The sequence below is a fragment of the Paramisgurnus dabryanus genome, chromosome 3 (genome assembly GCF_030506205.2).
Source record: "Paramisgurnus dabryanus chromosome 3, PD_genome_1.1, whole genome shotgun sequence".
In the NCBI taxonomy this organism is placed as follows: domain Eukaryota; kingdom Metazoa; phylum Chordata; class Actinopteri; order Cypriniformes; family Cobitidae; genus Paramisgurnus; species Paramisgurnus dabryanus.
In genome coordinates, this window is record NC_133339.1 from 31,014,825 (window position 1) to 31,037,578 (window position 22,754).

At 40.5% G+C, this 22,754-nt stretch overlaps 2 long non-coding RNA genes across 4 annotated transcripts; one reads left to right on the top strand and one right to left on the bottom strand.

The window, feature by feature from the left end:
- Nucleotides 1-880: 880 nt before the first annotated feature.
- Nucleotides 881-7,187, bottom strand: LOC141281935 (uncharacterized). Its single transcript, XR_012336368.1, has 3 exons — nucleotides 6,935-7,187; nucleotides 4,788-4,837; nucleotides 881-1,601 (listed from the first exon to the last, which is right to left on the bottom strand). It is a non-coding gene; the product is annotated as an uncharacterized lncRNA (long non-coding RNA).
- LOC135763107 (uncharacterized) lies at nucleotides 2,295-10,441 on the top strand. Of its 3 annotated transcripts, XR_010539516.2 has the most exons (6): nucleotides 2,295-2,844; nucleotides 3,001-3,060; nucleotides 4,816-4,854; nucleotides 7,205-7,401; nucleotides 8,372-8,488; nucleotides 9,351-10,441. It is a non-coding gene; the product is annotated as an uncharacterized lncRNA (long non-coding RNA). The 3 variants fall into 3 exon arrangements; XR_010539510.2 differs by lacking the exon at nucleotides 8,372-8,488; XR_012336367.1 differs by lacking the exon at nucleotides 9,351-10,441 and having other exon boundaries at nucleotides 8,372-8,814.
- The last annotated feature ends 12,313 nt before the right edge of the window (nucleotides 10,442-22,754 follow it).

A 22,754-nucleotide genomic window follows, 5' to 3' on the forward strand; every position in this document is an offset into this window, starting at 1 on the left:
TGACTGTTACCTTAGCTCCCCAAAGGTAGTCCTTGAACTTTTCGCTTAGGGCCCACTTCAGGGCCAGCAGTTCCAGCTTGAAGGAGCTGTAATTTGCGTCGTTCCTCTCTGCCGGATGAAGACTCCGGCTCGCATAAGCGATCACCCGCTCTGTTCCTTCTTGCCGTTGGGCCAATACTGCCCCCAATCCCAGGTTGCTCGCGTCTGTATATAAGACAAAAGGTTCAGAAAAATCAGCATACGCCAAGATGGGGGCCTGTAACAACTCCTGCTTCAGCCTCTGAAAAGCCATCTCACAATCACTGTCCCAGTTAATAGAGGGCGACCCACGGCCCCGGCTTCGTCCCGTGCCGACCAGTAACTGGTTAAGGGGCTTGGCAATCTTTGAGAAGTCCTTAATAAATCGCCTATAATATCCTACGAATCCCAGAAAGGATCGTACTTGCCTCACAGTCTTAGGCGCGTCCCACTCCTTCACTGCCGAGACTTTCTCGGGGTCCACGGCCACCCCCGCTGCGCTGACCACATGGCCCAGGAACTTCACTTCTCGCCGCAGCAGGTGGCATTTGTCCGGCTGCAGCTTCAGCCCGTACCTCTCCATGGCTCGGAAGACTTCCTCTAGGTGCCGGAGGTGGGAATCGAAATCTGGGGAATACACAATCACATCATCCAGATATACCAATACTGACTCCATCAACTGACCTCCAAGACAACGTTGCATCAAGCGTTGGAAGGTGGCCGGAGCGTTGCAGAGTCCGAAGGGCATCCGGTCCCATTCGAATAGTCCGAACGGGGTCGTGAAGGCGGTCTTCTCCCGGTCGGCCTCGGCTACTTGCACCTGCCAATATCCACTGGCCAGATCTAAGGTGGAGTACCACCCTTACAGAAAAAGCACATGCATTTCACATGTTTTTCACATGTTGTTCACATGTGGTCACATGTGACCACATGTTATCACATGTTATCACATGTGGACAACATGTGCTCACAGGTGGACAATTTATGCTCACATGTGGAAAATATGTGCTCACATGTGGACAATATGTGCTCACATGTGGACAATTTATGCTCACATGTGGAAAATATGTGCTCACATGTGGACAATATTACCACGTGTGAACAACATCTCACCACATGCTGCAACATAATAGCGCACATGTGGAACATGTTATAACATAAAGCACATGTGAGAAATGTCTTATATAATGCAATAGTTTCAACATGTGGATCACATGTTACCAAACCACAAGTAGGCTAATGTTTGCGTAAACATCAACTTTCGGCTTTACTGTGCATCAACAAGTGTGATAATGTGTACTTTGGTTCCAATGATAAATTATATAAATACATTTGAAATCTGCATAAAGGCAATATACACACAAATGTGGTGGCAGATTTTTTTAATCTTTATTTTGACAAAATGATCTATTTACAAAAATTGACAACATATTTTTAAACAGATATTTGGTTGCTGGCAGGTGGCAATGTTGTAATAGAATAAGACTTAATATTTGGAGAAGGGTTTGCAGACATTATTGTCAGTCCTAGTTGCAATAAAGGCAATGGAAGCTCCTTTGTGTCATCACCTTGTCATCATCAACCTGGAAAAAAGCCACCCTGTTAGTTACAGTGCATTATCATGAAAAAAATATGCATGAAAAAAATTTGCATTAATTGCAAACTTGCATATCCAAGGAACACAGAATTATTTGATGGCTCTGCTGTGCAAATAAGGGGTATATTGATCCGCATTTAACCAATCCCAGTGAGCATGCGCAAGCACACACGCGCACACACTCCTCTTTTTTCTAGGCGGTTCCAATCTGTTCTGTGTATTCATCTTTTTTTTACAGTCTGTCGTATTCATTCATCCAGATCATCCAGTCAAAAGGCTTTTTCGACTTCATACGGCGCCAAAAGAACTGACAGGCTGACGATGACGTCAAAGTATCGCGAAAGCGATTCGAGGAGTCTGCTTTCAAATCGCTCTCGCGGAACTTTGACGTTGTACGTCTGTCAGTTGATCTGGTTTAATGTGATTCGCGCTCTTTATCCGTTGCAACTTGCTGTCTGAGGTAAATAAGACGAGAAAGTTGAACCTTGCTCATTAAATGGATAAAAGAAAACCATGTAAGAGTTGGTTTGGATAAATATGCGAAGGACAATAAATTTTAAGTGACCCAAAGACGGTTGGTCTTGTGGACAACGAGGAACAAACCGCCTAAAGGCGGTTGGAAACCGTTTCCAGCACAAATACTCAACGTGAACGGTAAGTGAATTTCATTTAATTCGTTTATTTAACTTTTATAGGTTTTAAGTCGCCTCATGGTAAACATGTTTATTTGATAAGTCATGTTTAACATGCTACGCAGACTGCTATTTTTAAATGTTGAGCTAACATAAATGGGAAATATAACAAAACGCGCCTTAAACTGAACTCAGACCAGCGCTTGCACAGCAGTCTGATAGGACCGATCTCCGAATTGATACACGTGATAAAACCACAACCTGTGAGTAAAGTTGTTAAAAAACAATGTCGTTTGATAGCAAAAATATCTACAACAATGTATTTTTGAGGTGATTCCTTACTGACAGGAAAGTTCATCTGACAGAAATAGGTTTAAGTTAATCAGCTAACTTATTTTTAACAAATAAATTTCCTTTATTAAAAAGGAAAGTCTATAAATATTTTGATGCTTTCATTTATGTTATTATTTTATACTCTGCAAGATACTGTTGTATAATCACTTTTGCTTTACTTCAATACAGAGAGCCTTGGACAAAAAAAGGCAGAGTACCAGTCAGTGGTTAAAGACACACAAAATGTGGACATCAAAACAAATGGTATGTTATGATATAATTGAGAGATATTGTCCTTCAAATTAAATATTTAATACATTTCCGTTGTCATGCTCTCATTTTGTCTCTTTTCTTATATCTTTTCATATATTACTCTCATGTGTCCTCTGTCCTTTTAAATGTGCTTTGGTGTTTTGTAAGGCTACATTTGCTCGTGAGGAAGATGATAACGAAGAGGATGAGACTCCTTCAAACCATAAGGTGAATATGCAACCCGGTATCACCCCAAATTAGGGACGTTTACATGCAACCAAATAATCCGTTTGTAATCATATTGATGGCTCAATCGTATTGAAAAGTCGTAAACACCTTAATCAATATGATTGAGGACGATCGGATGCAAATTGGATCGTATTGAAGTGGTGTACTCCGATCTGTGATCCGATCAGCAGGAGAAAAGTATGCATGTAAACGCGTGAATCATAGTATTTTCTAAATCGGATGCAAAAATACATTGTGCAAATGCGCTGAACATTTGTGCTCCAAGTTCAAGTATTATATTTACCTCTTATATCACATGATTCTCGTCACAGAAACATGCAACAACAAGGTAATGCATCACGTAACGTTAATAGGGTCACACGCTGTGCACGCAATGTACTAAATTCTGCAGCGTTTATGTGTACTTTTAAAACATTAGGCTACTTAAAGTAATTAATATAGCGTTGTGCCTTTTAAAATGTGTGTTTTCATTACCTATATCTGAAAACTTCTTAAGAACAACTTTCTAACTCAGTTTTAACTTTTATCCAGAGATAAAGCGTGAACTCGACAAGAGATGCTGTCCGCAGCGTAGCGTGGCCAAGTCCTCTGCTTTTTTTTGAGTTTAGATTTGGGCTACTGTTTAAACTGTTTCCAGCAGTTGTTTTTTCTGCGGGTTAAAGATTAAATTATTTAGTTGCTTAGTTCTTGGTATTTGGGCTGTGAATAGTCAGTGGGCTTTTGGGCTAGTTTTGAACATCCATTCGGATGGTTTTGATATGCGAGTCTGGCAACGCTGGCGGTGTGCTTGTGCAGACTGTCGGTTCGGACTCTATATAATGTACATGTAAACGAACATTTAAATCAGATTGCAGTGTTTAGGGTGCATGTAAACTGTATCGTCGTAACTTTCAATCGTATTAAATTCAGTCGGATTGACAAAATTTTGTGCATGTAAACAGAGCCATTGTGTAATAGACAGTTTGGTCCACTAGAGCACGTTTTTTTCAAACTGGGGTCCCTCAGGTTGTGGTCTAACTGTACGTTAACACTGCTGCCGACTTGAGCTTCCAAAAAAGCTCAGGCCTCCTGGTCAAGGACATTTGTCAATAAGTACGCGGAAGCTTGTTGAAGCTTTGGCCGCTCTGAAGTCTTTGTCACCATGAAATGTTTCTTCGGAATCAGCTAGCGAAGAATGTCTAGGCTATATTCCGATTGGTTGCTGGTGTTTTGCTGCTGCTTGCCGCTGAACCCCGTCATACCTCATTACCATAAAGTTGAGCTTCTTTCAACTTTTTGATTGATGCTCTGGTCGCTCAAAACGCGACGCCGATGGATTTGACGCTCCTTGCAGCTGATAGAAGTCAGCTTTCATTGTAAATGAATGACTTCCGGTAACTTTGGAAGCTCAAGTCGGCGGCGGTGTGAACGTACAGTAAGAGATTCCCCAGCAAATTTCAAGGGAAAAGACAAATCAAAAATGGTAAACGTATACACAGTAGTAGCAAAGTATTTGAGTTTGTAAAAAAATTGCTGAAAACATAATTACAATGTTTCTTTACAAAATATGGATAAAAACTTTAGGAAACGGGTCTCTCGCTAAAACTTTATCATATGGGGTACTAGCTATCATACCGTTAAAAAACTCCTGCACTAGCAATACCTGGGTTTGTAAACAGCTGATAGATGTGCAATTTTTCATAATCATTATTTAAAATACTGCTGACCTCAACACTCCATACACTTCTTTTTCAGATAGTGGATGATTCACACTCAACTGCAAAGCAATGAAAGGTAAGCCAAATAAAACAGAACCTGTTTTGTTTACATTCACTTGCTTAAAGGGATAGTTCACCCAAAAATAAAATTAGGGAAATTGACCCACTCTCCTGTTGTTACAAACTTGCATCATTTATTTGTGCTGATGAACACAAAGGAAGATATTTTGAGTAATGTTTGTAACCAAACTGATCAGAGGCCCCATTGACTTCCATAATAGGAAAAAGAATACTAGAAGTCAATGGGGCCTCTGATCAGTTTGGTTACAAACATTACTCAAAATATCTTCCTTTGTGTTCATCAGAACAAAGAAATGTATCCAGGTTTGTAACAACATTAAAGTGAGTAAATTATGACCATTTTGGGGGGAACTATCCCTTTAATTTAGAGGTGCCCAAACTAGGGCCAATGACCTTTAATTTGGCATGTCATGCCACGTGAGATAAGGAAACATCATTGACGCAGATGTTCATATTTCTAATTAAACAGTTTTTAAAATGTAATTTTTTTTGTTTTATTTGTACATTACAAAAATGTAAATTGAAATTAAATGCAAGGAATTAAAATGAATACATTTATTTTTAATGTACATGGATACTTGAAGGTGTGCATCACGAAACTCAACGAACTCAGGTACCCTGCACTATAGGCTAATAATGGGGAGGTCGAGGGAGTGGCACACAGACAAAGGAAAATGTAAATGTAAAAATGATTGGCAAAATTATTTTCTCAGTTACCTTTGAAAATAAAACTGTATTAGTTATGCATAAACAGTAGTGCTGTGTTCAAAATATTGATACGAATAGGGATGCACCGATACCACTTTTTTGGAATACGAGTACAAGTACGAGTACTTGCATTTCAGTACTTGCCGATACCGAGTACTTAATAAAAAAACATGATTTAAATTTACAGGTAACAGCTTTAGTCATATAATTTAACAAAAAAACAAAGGACTAGTTTTCCAGTTTGTTGTAAACTCTGCCTCTTTGGACAACACAAGAGGCATTAACCCCTTACACGCCGCTCAAACATAGACATTTCTCAGACCGTGGTATCGATCCCTGGTATCGGGGGACTTTCAACGAGTACGGGTACTTTAGAAAATGTGGTATCGAGGCCGATACCCGATACCAGTATCGGTATCGGTGCATCCCTAGATACGAAGATACATCGTCATGAACGCCTGACGATGCGCGCATATATACCTCACCTTCCGTATCGATTCGGATGCACTTTTGAAGGTAGCATGACGAATCGCTGTTGATCGAAAATACGCATATGACTCGCGGAATATGTAGAGTTAAAGTTAAAGGGCGCACGGGTCTGCACAACTTGCAAACTTCTATTAAATACAGTAGTATTAGGTTTGACTGCATTTGTATACATATATTCATAGATATAGAATAATTAAATGAGAGACAAATATAAAGCTTAGAGTAAGGCACTATATTTGTAAATCTGCTTTAAAAAAACTTTATTTAAGTATTACTTAAAGTATTTCTACGAATTACCCCAAAAGCTAATAAATGAATGTCAAACACACAACAGTAACAACACTGCTTATTCAATGTATAATAAACAGATAATAATAATAATAATGTAACTAAATTCTGAACAAAATGTAATTCAAAATATTATAGTATTGTGATGTGCATCGTATCGTGGCCTTGTATCTGGATATGTACCATATCGGGAAATTGTTGGCAACAAAGTAATGTTTGCTTATTTATTTTTTAAATATTAGAAATGGATAAATTAGGAGAATCAGGGCAACTTTAATTTTAATATATAACACAGCAACATTTACTTTAAACTCTCGGCTCTTAGTCAGGTTGGATTTTTGGCCCTTGGTAGAAAAAAGTTTGGGCACCCCTGCTTTAATGTGCAAAAAAGTATATTTTAGACAGGCAGTAAAAGTTAAGAGAAAACAAAACACAATTCTTTGTTTGTCTCTTAGTTGTACTGAGCAAAATTAAAGAAGCATAGGTTTTGTTCTTATTACTTTCAGGGCAACAAAAGATTCTACAAAGTTCTCCAGGCCTTTAAGGGCAAAGTCCACCCTTACAAGAAAATTCTGTTGTCATTTACTCACCCTTATGTCGTTTCAATTCCATACACTTATGTTACTCTGTGGAACACAAAGAAAGGTATTTCTATAATACCTAGTAATATAAACAGATTGAAAGATGAACAGAATGTAAGGTTTTACTCACAATATTGAAGATTGACATAATGGTAAATTGGTAAATAATGTTTATTTTGGGGTCATCTGTCCCTTTAGTTGTTACACTATTGTATTTAAAATATTTTTCCAAGGTGGGCTGGCCTGTTAATATAGGATTATGTTTTTTTATCTTTACAGAACACATCTGTCACTAAATTGAACCCAGTCACCTTGGATTATGCCCAAAAGTGTGAGAATTACAAGAAACTCACCAGAACTGTGATGGACTCCATTTCCACCTTAGAAAAAATGACAACATGCTCTGTCACAGGGAAAAAAGGGACCACTGGTGAACAAAGACAGAGTCCTGACAGAGAAAGTGAAGCTAGTAATAGGTAAGGATGTTACAATATTGTGAGTTTTGGGCAAATTATAGTTTACCAACTTGTTTACACAACTATTATTCTTTTTAACTATTACATTCCTATTCTAATGTTGCTTTTCCATTGCATAGTAGGGCTGTCACTTTTGAGAAAAATCAAATTCGAACGGTTTCGAATATCATGCAATGTATCCGAATATATTCGAATATCTAGCAACCCATGGCATTTTAAGAACCGGATGGTTTATTTATAGTTCGAATACGGATATTTCACGTCATGTTCGAATGCATATTCGAATATCGAATAAAAAGTGACAGCCCTATTGCATAGTACCCCACGGTTTGGTTTAGTTTGGGTCGGGTCTGCTTACTTTTTGGAGCTTTTCCATTGGGTGCAGTACATAGTACCCGATACTTTTTTTCGTACCACCTCGGTTGGGGTTCAAAGCGACCCGAGCTGATACCAAACGTGATGCGAAAACACTGTAGATCACTGATTGGTCTGAGAAAATCGCGTCATCCTATAATGTAGATTAGCTTTACCTGTGCTAGCTTGCGCTGTCTCGAGCAAACATGTTGTCATCTGTGCTCTGCTATAAGTTCCCAAACTCCCTTTTAGCGATGAAAAACATCCACAAGTTGAGAATCAGGAACACCATAACAGTTTTTTCCAAACTTGCAGTTTTTGGCAGAACATTCACATCGAGCACTTCAGCATTATATGCTTAAATGCAACTTCATTGAGGCTCAGCGGAGCGCCGTCGACTGACGCCGCGGTGTTTGAACAGAAACTGTCATGTGAGACAGAGGTAACGTTAGTGATAAACGCGATGTGCAAACATCTATTTGTGGTGGCCAATTTTAATTTTGTGGCGGACTGAGAAAATAATAAATGTATGGAAATGTACAATGATGCTCTCACTTGTATGATGTCACAGTCTGCAGCGCAAATATAACGACACCCCTATAATCCCTCCCACTAGGAAGTGATACTAAACTCGATGGAAAAGCTAACCACGCCAAAGTGAGGTGAGCTGACCCGACCCAAACTAAACTAAACCGTGGGGTACTATGCAATGGAAAAGCGCCATAAGTGCAGAGTAAGATCATACACCAATACAAATAACAATACTTACTAGGGTTGGGTATGAAGAATCAGTTTCATTTTAGAACCGATTAAAACTTTAAAGAACCGGGGATTCGTTACGATGCACGCATTTTGATTCTTTTGATCGATTCCTGACTTTTCTCATGCATTCTCGCATGGTGAAACAGTAGTGAGCATTTTATTGTTGTATCTACCTGTATATGCCAGGACCTGCGACAAGAACAGGTGTTTCATTATGCACATGCATAGTTCATCATAATCAATATTTAAAAGTTGTAATGCTAACCAAATGCTGCCATAACCACAAAAAATAAATAAACCCACACGATCATGGTTTCATAATCGATTGTTGATGCCACATTCGAGTGGCCATTCCTACAAAGACCATACAACTAAAAACAGCTAATCCTGAAATTCAAAAAGAAAAAGTAAATGCTATCAAGAGAGACTAGGGATGCTAAACAATTAATCGCGATTAATCGTTAGCAGAATAAAAGTTTTTGTTTAAATCACATATGTGTGTAAACTGTGTATATAAATATTTTTATATATAAATATGAACACATTCATGTATAATTTTAAGAATTTTTTTTATATATTAAGTATTTCTATTTATATATAATATAAATTATATAAAAATATACAAATGTATATACACATGTAAACATTTCTAAAACATATACATGCATGTGTGTACATTTATTTATACAAAGTTATTGTTCACACACATATATGATCTAAACAAAAACTTTTATTCTGCTAACGATTAATCGCGATTAATCGTTAAGCATCCCTGAGAGAGACTGATGCTTGTATTGCTCTAATCTTTATTTATTTTTATTATCCTAAAACAGGGAGCCTGCTGGAAGAGAATCTGAGGACTGATGCACATATAACAATGGACATGCATAAAGACACATCTCTAACAATGGACATGCATGAAGACACATCTCTCTCTCTCTCTCTCTCTCTCTCTCTCTCTCTCTTTCTCTCTCACATACACACACACTCAGATATACAGTTGTTGTTGTATGGACAGCATTTTATTGATACTTGTTTTTTTATGAATATGTTTGGATACTTCTTATAATTTTCTGTATGTTTGCAAATAAATTCTCCATTTGAATCAGTTTTTCCTTACAGTAAAATGTGTCTTATGTCAAAGTCACATCATGGTGCCTTTATTTTATAACACCGACATCTTAGCAAGATTATAGCTTACCCTTGGGGTCAAAGGGTGAGTTTGAGTCCTGGGTTATGATAAGCAATTGTATGGCCTACTTTATATACTTTAACTCTCAAGTTCACATGTAAAAAAATACGTGATCACATGAGAAACCCATGTGATCACATGTGCATAATGTGATGACAATTTTTTGTGCTTCACATGGAAATTCACATGTGATTCACACAAAAGTGTTCCAAAAGCACACATTTCCCATGTGCAAAACACATGTTCTGCATGTGATTCTAACATGTTTTCATGTGTCACATGTGATTTTAACATGTTTTCACACAATAAATTTCACATGTGAAATGTGTGCTTTTGGAAAATTTTTGTGTGAATCCCATGTGAAACACATGTGATCACATGTGCATAATGTGGTGACCATTTTTTTTACATGTGCCACATGTGATCCACTAATTTCACATGTGTTTCACATGGGATTCACACAAAAATGTTCCAAAAGCACACATTTCACATGTGAAATTGAAAGGGAATTTGCATGTATTTCACATGTGAATTTGCATGTGCTTCACATGTGAGCCCATGTGTTTTACATGTGAGCCCATGTGTTTCACATGTGAATTTGCATGTGTTTCACATGTGAATTTGCATGTGCTTCACATGTGAATTTGCATGTGCTTCACATGTGAGCCCATGTGTTTCACATGTGAGCCCATGTGATTCACATGTGAATTTGCATGTGTTTCACATGTGAATTTGCATGTGTTTCACATGTGAATTTGTATGTGCTTCACATGTGAATTTGCATGTGCTTCACATGTGAGCCCATGTGTTTCACATGTGATTCACATGTGTTTCACATGTGATTCACATGTGAGCCCATGTGATTCACATGTGAATTTGCATGTGTTTCACATGAGAATTTGCATGTGTTTCACATGTGAATTTGCATGTGTTTCACATGTGAATTTGCATGTGTTTCACATGTGAATTTGCATGTGTTTCACATGAGAATTTGCATGTGTTTCACATGTGAATCTGCATGTGTTTCACATGGGATTTTGCATGTGTTTCACATGGGATTTTGCATGTGTTTCACATGTGATCTCATGTGTTTCACATGGGAATTCACATGTGATTCACACAAAAGTGTTCCAAAAGCACACATTTCCCATGTGCAAAACACATGTTCTACATGTGATTTTAACATGTTTTCATGTGTCACATGTGATTTTAACATGTGTTCACACATTAAATTTCACATGTGCAAAATCACACACATGTGATCACATGTGGCCACATGTGTATTGCACATGTGAGCATGTGTATTGCACATGTGGCCACATGTGTATTGCACATGTGAGCATGTGTATTGCACATGTGAGCAGATGTGTTTTGCACATGTGAGCACATGTGTTTTGCACATGTGAAATACATGTGCTTTTTCTGTAAGGGCAGGCTGACTGCGTGAGGCTAGCAAGGGAGTCTTCGATTCGTGGTAAGGGGAAGGCGTCTTTCTTGGTTACCAGGTTCAACTTGCGATAGTCCACACAGAACCTCCAGGCTCCCGTCTTCTTTTGTACGAGCACGATGGGGGCCGCCCAGGGACTGCTACTCTCTCGGACAATGCCCCGGCCCAACATGCCCTGCAGGAGTGTACGTACTTCCGCATACAAGGTAGGTGGGATCGGTCGATATCTCTCCCTACTCGGCCCTGCATCCCCGGTGGGGATGTGGTGTTCCACCACCCTGGTGCACCCGTAGTCCTCATCGTGCCTCGCAAACACATGTTGCCACTTCCGAAGGAGTGCCTGCAGTTTCTGTGTCTGTACCTGTCCCAGGTCGTCCCCTTGCAGTGACTCACCCGCTAGGTGTCTTGGCACACCTCTCTCCTGGCTACTCGCCGGGGCATCCAACTGGGTCAGGGCCACCTCGATCACAGTGGGGCACACCTGACGAAAACTGACGTCCCTCTCTTCCCTCACCTGGTGGGGTGTGACCGTCGTCAGCCGGGCCAGTCGTTGATGCCGGTGTAGCTGTACTGCATAGGGGTGCTCGTTTCGTACCCTTACCGGGATTCTCCCCCGGTGGACCGCCACTAGTCCCCGTGCTACCTCCACTTGTGGGCAGTCTGTATGTGGCTCTACTAACACCCACTCCTCTGGGCTCGCTTCTCGAAGGGGCACTCTTGCCCATACGATAGCCTCACTCCTAGGGGGAATAGACAAAGCAAAACGACACATTACTCTTCCCACTTCCTCCCGATTTCTACGCACCTGGTTCATTTGGACCCGACGGCAGTCGGCCACTACACGCTCCCACTTGGGTCTCTCGGTGGGTGAAATCCTCGGACCAGGCCTAGCCTGGAATATCTCCTCCCAGCATTCGGAGAGGACATTCATGCCCAGTAGGGCTCGGTGGGCGCCCAAACACCTATCTTCAACAATGATCACACCTTTCTGGGGGACGACTACCCCATGCACTTCAAGATCCGCCAGGCGATAGCCAATGTAGGGGATTTCTAGGCCGTTAGCGCCCTTCAACGTCAGCCAGGGGGCCTCCGTTCCTCGTGTTCCTTCCTGTCCGAATATCTCCTTGGAGAGGCTTTCTGCGAACATCGTTACCTGTGAGCCCGTGTCTACCAGGCACTGAATCCATTTGCCACACACTTTTACTTCTGCCACCGGGCTATGCCCGATCATCTGCTGCCTAGAACTGTCCCTTCTTCCCGGGTCTTCTCGAGGGGTCCCGGCCACACGACCCACTGTGGCCGGTCGTCCTAAAAACCCCCTTCAGATGCCCTGCGAGGCCCACACTGACGGCTGTAATGTCCAGGCTCACCACAACGATTGCAAATTGGTCGTCCCTGGTCATCCCATTCAAAACGGGGTCGATTATAACGGTTCGGGCGTCCCGGCGGCTCTCGGCTCCTCTCCGAGTATACTCGCTCTCGGGGTGCCGGCCTTGGCTCCTCCCGCGCCCTACCTTGGCGCAGCTCTCCCAGAAGCGTTTTAGATAATTCTGACATCTGCTCCCGGACATCCTTCATCAGTTCTACTTTTAGAGCCTGCTTCCAATCCGTGCGTTCTGGTGGTGGTGGCACACTCTCGTTTACCGCTGCACATACTGGGGTCTCACTCACCTCGACCTCGTCGCCCTCCAAGGCTAACGCCTCCTTCCTTAGATCTTCAAATGTGAGGTCGGGGTCTCTGCGAAACTGGACCCTCAAACTCTGTCTCACGGGGCCCTCTTTCATCCCCAGGAGGAATTGGTCGCGCAGCAAAGTCTCGCCATCTCCCAATCCATGGTCGCGGCGGGCCTGTAGCCGGGTGAACTGCTCTCGCAGTCTCAGGGCAAAAGCTCTAATGGGTTGTCGGGGGCCTTGTTTACTATTAAAGAATTGGGAACGGAGGACAGCTACGGGGGTGTGGTCACCATATTGCTCGGTAAGGAACTGAAATATAGTTTGGGCACTGGCTCGGACAGCTTCAGGGGCGGCCTGTACTTCTCGCCGCGCTTCTCCCTCTAGGGAGTTTAACACGAACTGGAGCCGCTGGGCTACACTAAGGCTTTGCAGGTCGGCTAAATACTCCAACTGGGCCTTCCATTCCGTCAGTCGTATACCCGACTCTATCCCTCCATACTTTTGGACCCAAGGGCTGCCCATAAAAACAGGCACCGCACGGGGTTGGGCTGCGGGCCCCGCGTTGTCGGTCATTGGGCTAGTCTGGTTACTCAACTCGAGGTGGGGCCCTGCCGACTACGCCAAAATCTGTCACAAGCCAGGGGCTGGCTGCTAGTGGTTAAGCCACGCCCCTTCTCAATTCCCACCTCGAGGAGGTCCCCAAAACCAACCCAATGACCAAACAACAACGAGGAACAGGTAAGTATAAAAATATTCTTTAATTGTTTAAATATTTAAAAAGATTCTGGGGATTGGGGAAAGGGAAATTAAAACTAATATCTGGATCTATCCTCCAAAGGGCCACGAGCAAGTGAGTGACAGGGGAGTGGGGGTTGCGTCGGGGAACGGGCTCCCGCCTCTGGTTCCCTCTGCCCGTGGCGCGCTCCTCTTCCTTCCTGGAGGCAGAATAAAGCAAATCAGTGTTGGTATAGACTTTCTCTCATCCGTGTACCTGTAGCCAGCTCAAGACGGTCCACCGCCTATCTCACACAGCTCCTTGCTTGTCGACTCACTCTCCTTTCCCTGTTCTCTCTTTCTCCACAGCTGACTGCTGGGACATAAAGGCACAATGAATCGGTCTCCAATGGTTCTCTCACCTCTGCGCTGACTACAGCTTTGGGTAGGTATGGCTCTCTTCACAGTTCGGTATCTCAGTGCTCACGCTGGCTCTTTCTCTCTCTCTCCACAGATGACTGCTGGGACATAAAGGCACAATGAATCGGTCTCCAATGGTTCTCTCACCTCTGCGCTGACTACAGCTTTGGGTAGGTATGACTCTCTGCACAGTTCCGTATCTCAGTGCTCACGCTGGCTCTTTCTCTCTCTCTCCACAGATGACTGCTGGGACATAAAGGCACAATGAATCGGTCTCCAATGGTTCTCTCACCTCTTGCGCTGACTACAGCTTTGGGTAGGTATGGCTCTCTGCACAGTTCCGTATCTCAGTGCTCACGCTGGCTCTTTCTCTCTCTCTCTCCACAGGTGACTGCTGGAACACAAGGCACAATGAATCGATTCTCCAATGGTTCTCTCACCTCTGCGCTGACTACAGCTTTGGGTAGGTATGGCTCTCTGCACAGTTCAGTATCTCAGTGCTCACGCTGGCTCTTTCTCTCTCTCTCCACAGGTGACTGCTGGGACACAAGGCACAATGGATCGATTTTCCAATGGTTCGCTCACCTCTGCGCTGACTACAGCTTTGGGTAGGTATGGCTCTCTGCACAGTTCAGTATCTCAGTGCTCACGCTGGCTCTTTCTCTCTCTCTCCACAGATGACTGCTGGGACACAAGGCACAATGAATCGATTTTCCAATGGCTCTCTCACCTCTGCGCTGACTACAGCTTTGGATAGGTATGGCTCTCTGCACAGTTCAGTATCTCAGTGCTCACGCTGGCTCTCTCTCTCTCTCTCTCCGGATGACTGCTGACTACCGCTTCGAGGTAGGGATGGCTCTCTGCACAGCTCTCACAACACACTCCTCTTCCCTGTTGATTTGGCAGTTTTAACAGGTCATATATTACTCTAACAGGGTGGCGGACTTACGGTAACTGGCTGCGCGATGCGTCAGCTAGACAGTGGTTTCCTATGTGACGCCGGGGGCCAAAACCCTCTCGGCGAGCTCGTTGGTCTACAGAGGGGCGAGAACGTCGCGCCGGCACACCGGGTCGAGCGCTGCCCTTTCCTCGAGACCCGTTGGTCAATCGAAAACTGGACCGGGGCGCCCTTTCGTCGAGACCTCGGGCCGGCGGATCTCCGTCGCCTCCAACTCTGTGATGATAAAAAGACACAGGTAAGGTAGCAATATTATAGATAATACTCACACACCGTCAATAGCACAGTTCTTCACCGCCACTCCTAAACTCAAGTCCGCCGAGCGTTTGGCTGGGAAAATACTTCGAGACGCCACTCTGAGATTTTAAAACTGAAACACACTCACAGCATATTCATGTACAGGTTTTTACTCTAGAACCATTCTTCCTCTTCGTCGTCTCAAGAACGAGTGACTGGAGGCGGGGGTACGTCAGACAAGACACAGCAATCTCACTGCAATACACAGCACCACTTCAAGTGAAAATTTCTACATCCAAGACTCACCCACCACGCGAGTGCACACAATAGACGCCCGTCTTCCTTCACCTCACTCTGGACGAAGAATATGGAGATGTTAACTTGGCCTAGTGTTTGTCTTTGTCACTGGAGCTGTTTCAGCACAAAGACCCTTTGGCTCACCCACCGCGCTGGTTCAGGGGTAGGGCCACCCACTCTCTTTCAAAAACACTCAAGAGATACACAGGTCAAATATATGTACAACACATCCATAAAAAGACTCCGTTACTCACAGCTGCTGTACTTTCTTCGTCCCACGCTCTCCAAGATTTATCTCACACTGCTAGGACTCTAGATGCATAGACAAAGTGGTCTTCAGCCACCACCACCACTTTTCCACAATCGTATACTCACAATGATGCGTCTTTCCTTCCTTCGTTTCTTTCATCCAAGGTCAGTATTCGCTTAATTCTTCTACCTATAAGGTCTTCGGTATCTTCATCAATGTAAGGCTATAATCCAAACGAGAGAGAGAGCAGTTACAACAATCCAAAACAGCGTACCCGGCGAGCCCAACTCGGCGCTACGATACACACCACCAACAGGAATAATAAGCACACCAACTGTGGTTTAAACTGCCCTCAAATACTCTCCTGAGTATTGCCACCGTCCAATCACCCGGCGCTCCTCTTAATGACACTCAGCTGTATGCAATTCGGCTGATTACAGCGTTCGCGGCGCTACCGGATGTCCGGTGTTTCCTCTTACCGGTCCGGGCGGAAACATCCGGGCGGAACCAAACTTTCCCAATTTTTGGTTCCGCCTAAAAGATCGTCACTCCTGTGACATCGTCATGGCTGAATCACAACACTATCATCAGTAATGCCCTCTCGTACCTTACGCACACCACACACCACAGAACAGATATCAATATGTCAGCTGGAGGGGAAGCGAAGGTCATCGCTTTCGGCTTTCACAAAATGGCAAAACACGAACAGTCTGTTGCAAGACATGCAACATTAAAATCACGGGCAGCCAGACGACAACCTCCAATTTCGTCCGTCATTTGAAGATCCATTCTGCCCAGTAAGTGCTTGTCAATTTGTTAATATCTGGTTAGTTAGTTGGTAGTTAGGTAATGTCATAATAACTAAAGGAGCCATTAACCCTCATCATACCGTGTTAGGGACAAATGTAGGCAAAATAAGTTGAATTTATTTTTTAAAAATACGGCCCTTGATCTGAGCGGTACGAGACTTGGCTACTTTTTCTAAGTTTGCCACCTGAACACACACACACAGAGAAAAATGACTGGATTCTACAATGTTAGGGCCGGTTTACATATTGCGTCTTTTGCACACTCAAGTTCGTTATTTCAAATGTAGGCGCACGAACGGAAGAGATTACAATTTTGTTTAATTCCATGATGTATTTTACTGAACATGAGTATTTCTTTATATCTTTATATTCTATATATCTTTATTAAGATCAGATTCTGCAGGTAAAATTACAATAATAAGGTGACTTGACTTGGACTTGACTTGACCTACTACAGGACTTGACTTGACTTGACATAGTCTGTGACTCGACTTGACTTGACTTGCCCAAGAAAAAAAAACTTGGGACTTACTTGAGACTTGAAGGTTTAGACTTGAGGCTTACTTGAGACTTGAAGGTTCAGACTTGAGACTTACTTGAGACTTACTTGAGACTTGCACATGTGTGACTTGGTCCCATCTCTGCAGCATAGCCCTTGATTCATATACATGTGCTTAAAGAAAATCTGTCAACAAATATACCGAATCAGCCTCGCTGCAGCTGTATCACTATGTCAAAGCAATCCTCTGCTGAAGATGCATGTAGGTCCAAAAAAAGCTGTTGATACACAACTTAAATACAGTCTAGTGGGCTTTTCTCATCCCCAACATATTGTGCCAGCAGCATTCTGGGATTTGGAGCATCCATTTGTTTGGCCTGTCAAATACTTACATCATTCAACATGCCTACTGACAGTATGTTTCCCTTTTTATGTATGTTTTTTTTTACAGTAAAATATCATATCTATTGTTTTACTTGAACATCACACAAATTTAAGCTGGAGCATCTGCTGTTTTAGTGCAACAAATTACTGTAAAATAGTTTTTGTAAATGCCCCCTGTTTTTTGAACAAATATTTAATTGATCATTATAATGTCCACACTCTTAATAGTCTGACAGTACATTATTTTAACCCCAACAGATCTATGCAAGCTATACATAAACAGAGCACTTATTTTCCATAGTTAGTTTGTTAATTGATGAATGACTCATGAAATTCAACCCATTCACAAATTGATTCATTTGTATTTCCAGGAAAGTACATAATTATGACTTTGCCACACATTGACATTTCCAGAACTAATAATCAAAATATCTGACTGTAATATTTTTTGTTCAGTGTACTTAACCCTAAACTTAACCCTTTTTAGCATCTTACAGTACAGTGGTAATTAAATCTCAGAAAAAATTAAGCTACTAACCAACAGTTCTACATTGTATAATTTAATATATTTTGTTCAATTCAAAATGTTAATTTTTGGAATGTTTTACGTCATTCATTTTCTTTTGGGGGGCCACGTAGGGATTTCTGATAACGGGTCTGTCCTTGACATCTAAATCATATGACTTTGTTCAAGTTTTCGGTTTAGTTCGCCTAACATGGTGGCAGAATTATTATTCTTATATATTAATCTTACTTTAATAAAATAAAAAATGAAATTGCAGAGTCTTGTCTTAAGATGCTGAAATAGAAAGTCATACATTGTTTGTGCTATCATTTTTTAGCACATTTTGAAGTGCCTGTGTGTTTTTAACTTTGAGGTGTGGTTTCCCAGATGGGGTTTAGATTATTTCAGGACTAGACCTTAGTTATATTGGGACATTTAAGTAACCTTACAAAACACATTACTGGTGTGCATCTTCAAGGTGTTTATAAATTAAAAGAGCTCAAAGTCTTTTTAATCCTGGACTTGGATAAGCCCTGTCCAAGAAACCGTCCCAAAAATCTATCTGTTGGAAAACTTAATGTACCTAAACTGCTTAGTTCATAATTCAAAATGCAATTACAATAGACATATGTTTTAAATAAGTGCAAATGAAATAAAAAGTGATGTGAAATGATTTTTTCTATAAACTTAAGCAGGTTTAAGGGTTAAAACAATGCCGGGCATAGTCATCGTTTCATGATTCATGAGTTTACTTTTACATAACTTTACATACTCTGTAAAAAAAATTCCATAGAAATTGTAGCTGGGTTGCCGGTAACTTACCGTAGATTTAAATTTATGTTATTTACTGGCAACATTTTGTTCAAAGTTAAATGAACATTAAACATTTACAAGTTTTTGTCTTTACAGAGTAAAACAAAAAACAGCATTAAGCTAAACATTCTGGAAAACAAAATCTGAAGCAAAAAACAGAAAAAGGTTGATGATGATTTCTGGTTCCCAGAATGCTTTGCATGAGGATGTTATTGTATAGTTTTATTCTGTAAAGATAAAGACTTGTTAATATAAAAAAATAAATAAATAACTTTGAACAAATTCTTGCCAGTAAATAACATAAATTTAAATCTACGGTAAATTACCGGCAACCCAGCTGCAATAACATTGTAATTTCTACTGATTTTTTTTACAGTGTAGCCTATTTAAACTAGGTGTTGTCCTTTACTACATAGTATATTTGCATAGCTTGCACAATTTGCATATAATGTGGACATATCACACTTGGAGGGTCACAACACTTAACTATCGTGCCTGGGCTACTGCACCTCACTGGAGAGATGAAGGCATCAATCTGTCTCCTTACTGTCCTCTGTGGACTGACAACAGCTTTGATTAGAGATCATGTCTATGTGAACATCTCAATGACCTGGACTGAGGCTCAGACTTACTGCAGACAATATCACAAAGACCTGTCAACTGTCCAAAGCGATGGAGAACAACAGATACTTATAGGGCTACAAGGGGAAAACGTGTCACTAAGTTGGTTCGGCCTGTACAGGGAGACGAAAAACTCTGAGAACTTTCTGTGGTCCGGTGGTGAATCCGTCTCATTTTACAAATGGGAAAACGGTCAGCCAAATAATAATATGGGAATTCAAGACTGTGTGTGTACAGCCAATGTTTGGAATGACAAAGAGTGTAATAACATGTATCCTTTTTACTGCCACACTAACTTCATTCTTATTCAAGAGAAGATGACATGGGAGGAAGCTTTAGAGTACTGCCGGCTTTACCAGACTGATCTGGCCAGATTGACATCTGAGAAACAACTGGATTTAATAAAAATCGAGACAGTGGATTCCCAGACCGACAGCGTGTGGATAGGCCTGCGCTTCATGGCTCTAGAATGGTTCTGGGTGAATGGACAACCTTTGGGGAATCTCGTTACGCTTCCAGCATGCCCTGTTCAACTCAATCGTTGTGGAGCCCGCAACATAAAAACTGACACCTGGGAGAACAGAGACTGTGGAGAGAAGCTTAACTTTCTCTGCAACTGAGAAGTTAACGCAACAAAACACAATAAGATAAACAATAGCTCAAAATATTATATTTGTGTCCAACAGAAATTTAACAAAGGTCATTTTATGAAGCTGTGATGTTTTTCAATTAAGTAAAAATGTAGATTGAGGATGTAGGGTTAAGACACAAAACTGCTATATTTATTTTGTTTGTGTTTCAATACTTTATAATAATTATATAAAACAATATTGGAATGTAAAAATATTGCTTGGTTTTATTTTAAGAGGAATATCTGGTACACTGTAAAAAATCTTTGCCGCCTTAAATTTTTACAAGATTTACAAGTTATGTCAACTTACTATTATTTGTGTTGACAAGAGATGAGTTGCATAACTTATAAAACTTAAGTCAACTTCATTTTAAAATTTTTAACAACTCATCTGTAGCTATAACAATTCATCTCTAGTCAAGTGTTGTGTGCAATTGTGTAGTATAGGCTTTTGCCTACTGTTTTAGAATTTATGTCATGTATAATATAAGTTGATTATTAAAATCAGAAATATTATTTGTAATTTAAATTTTACCTCATTTTCTCTCTCCAACACACTTTCTTCTTTAAATAATTTACACTCAAATGGTTTTAATGGACCCACAACAGAGTATATTGATTAAAGTTAATCTTATTTATGGTATCTGATGGTTATTTATGGTCTCTTTTTTCCAATAAAGGACTGTTTTGACATTTAATATTTCAAACATTTATGTAGTCTGTTATTTACTTTAAGTATATTTTTTTATTGAAATTAGGACTAACATTAAAACTTAATAAAAACTAAAGACATTGCAAAATATTCAAACTAAGATATAAAATCTTTAACAAGATCTATTCCCATAGACCAGTCTAAACAAGGTAAATTGTAATGGCAGGATGAAATACAACTACAAGTTTAGCTGAAAACCAAACTTTCAAAAAAGCTGTCATGGCCCCCATTAAACTTGCTTCAGGGTAATAACATTTGAATTATCTCCAAACAAAAGTAAACAGGGACAAATATCTATCTCTGAAAGGTCTGACATGAATATGCAGTGGGGAAAATAAGTATTTGACACATCAGCATTTTTGTCAGTAAGGGGATTTATAAGTAGGCTATTGACACAAAATTTCCACCAGATGTAGTCATCAAGCCAAATATTGAATTCATACAAAAAAATCAGAACATTTAAGTATACAAGTTGAGTCGTAATAAATAAATTGAAATGACACAGGGAATAAGTTTTGAACACATGAAGACAACAAGGTGCAAAACGGCATAGGAGATTTCAGGAGATCACCTGAAATGTGTCAGTATTGAGAGAGAAACCCTGCCCCCTTTCATTACTAATTGATATCAGCTGCTTTAGTCCTAATTGATGGCCTATAAAGGCTTCTCATTACCCAGGAGGCACACAGGAAAGACTTCATGACGGGTGAAAGCAAAGAACTCGCTCAAGAGCGCTCACCAACAAAACTAGTAATGCGTCTTTTACCAGCTTTATCATGTGATAAATTTATTACAAAACATTTTTCAATCATTTGTTCAAACAAAAAAGATTTATATGCATACAGTCAGAAAGAGAAGAAAAGAAACCTCACACAAACCTAATCTTGGTTTTGTTATTTCTGATTGTATTACTTTTCTTGTGTATACACACTCTGTCAATATATGAATCAAAAAAACTCCAACATCTAAATTTAAAGCCTGTGGCACAGAGCACTGGTATAAACTCAAAAAGTCCTCTCACGACCCTCCAGAGGAAAGTGGGTTTGGATGATGGGTCTGTAGTATAAAAATATCTTGTGCTGTGTATCTCAGATAGACTCTATTTAGGGCATGTTTTTCATGTTTGACACAGAACAAAGCCATGCAAACTGCTGGCACATGTGCACTCTTCATTTGTCCCATCCAAATTGTCTCTGTTCAAGTAAAATCACAAAATTAAAGAGAAATAAATAAACATCTTCTGAAAACAGATGTAAAAAATAATTCAAGAAAACTGTTAGTCAGGTGAGACTCAACACGAATAACATACTGTAATACTATAAAGATAATTTTTTAGTGGGGTTGCGGCCCATCTGGGAAGAAAACTGTAGAGACAGCTGGAGACATACTTGGTAAAAAATATCCGCAAACACTATTAAAAAAGAAAGTGTCTAAAGATTGTAACAAAGCATACTTACATAAAAGAACTAGCGGCAACAAAAGCCACCTGTGGTGTCACCTCACGTCACCTGCATGGATACACAAACCATAAACAAAGCAGCATCTGCTTATAATTTTTAAACCTCTATCCTAAAATTTATATTTTACATTTATATTAGAGTGATATCACCAATTGGCTCCAATTCAACATGCCGACGGGGTCCGACTGCTGCCATGGGAGGGGACAGGCCTGCAGAAAGCAAATGAAGCATTTGAGAGTCCATTGAGTAAACAAAAATTGTAGAAAAAATGTAATGCTAAAACACACCTGTGGAAGGAGTCAAAATAAATCAGGGCACCAGCCACTTGCTTTGGAAATGGACTTGCAAATACACATAAAGAGTCAAATTTCTTGACTTAAATTTCAGTCAAACAAAAATAGTTTAGTAAATTAAGCTTAATGGCAAAACATGTCTTAATACAAAATGTAAACAAATGTCATGAACTGCCTAACCATAAGAACTAACAAATTACATTTAAATAAAACTTCACATTACCAAATATAACAAACAATTAAGTCTTCTTTTTCTTTTACTCAATCCAGAAAAAAATCTGACTGCATCAAGTAAAACAAGGTAATTTATTTTTCATTAAG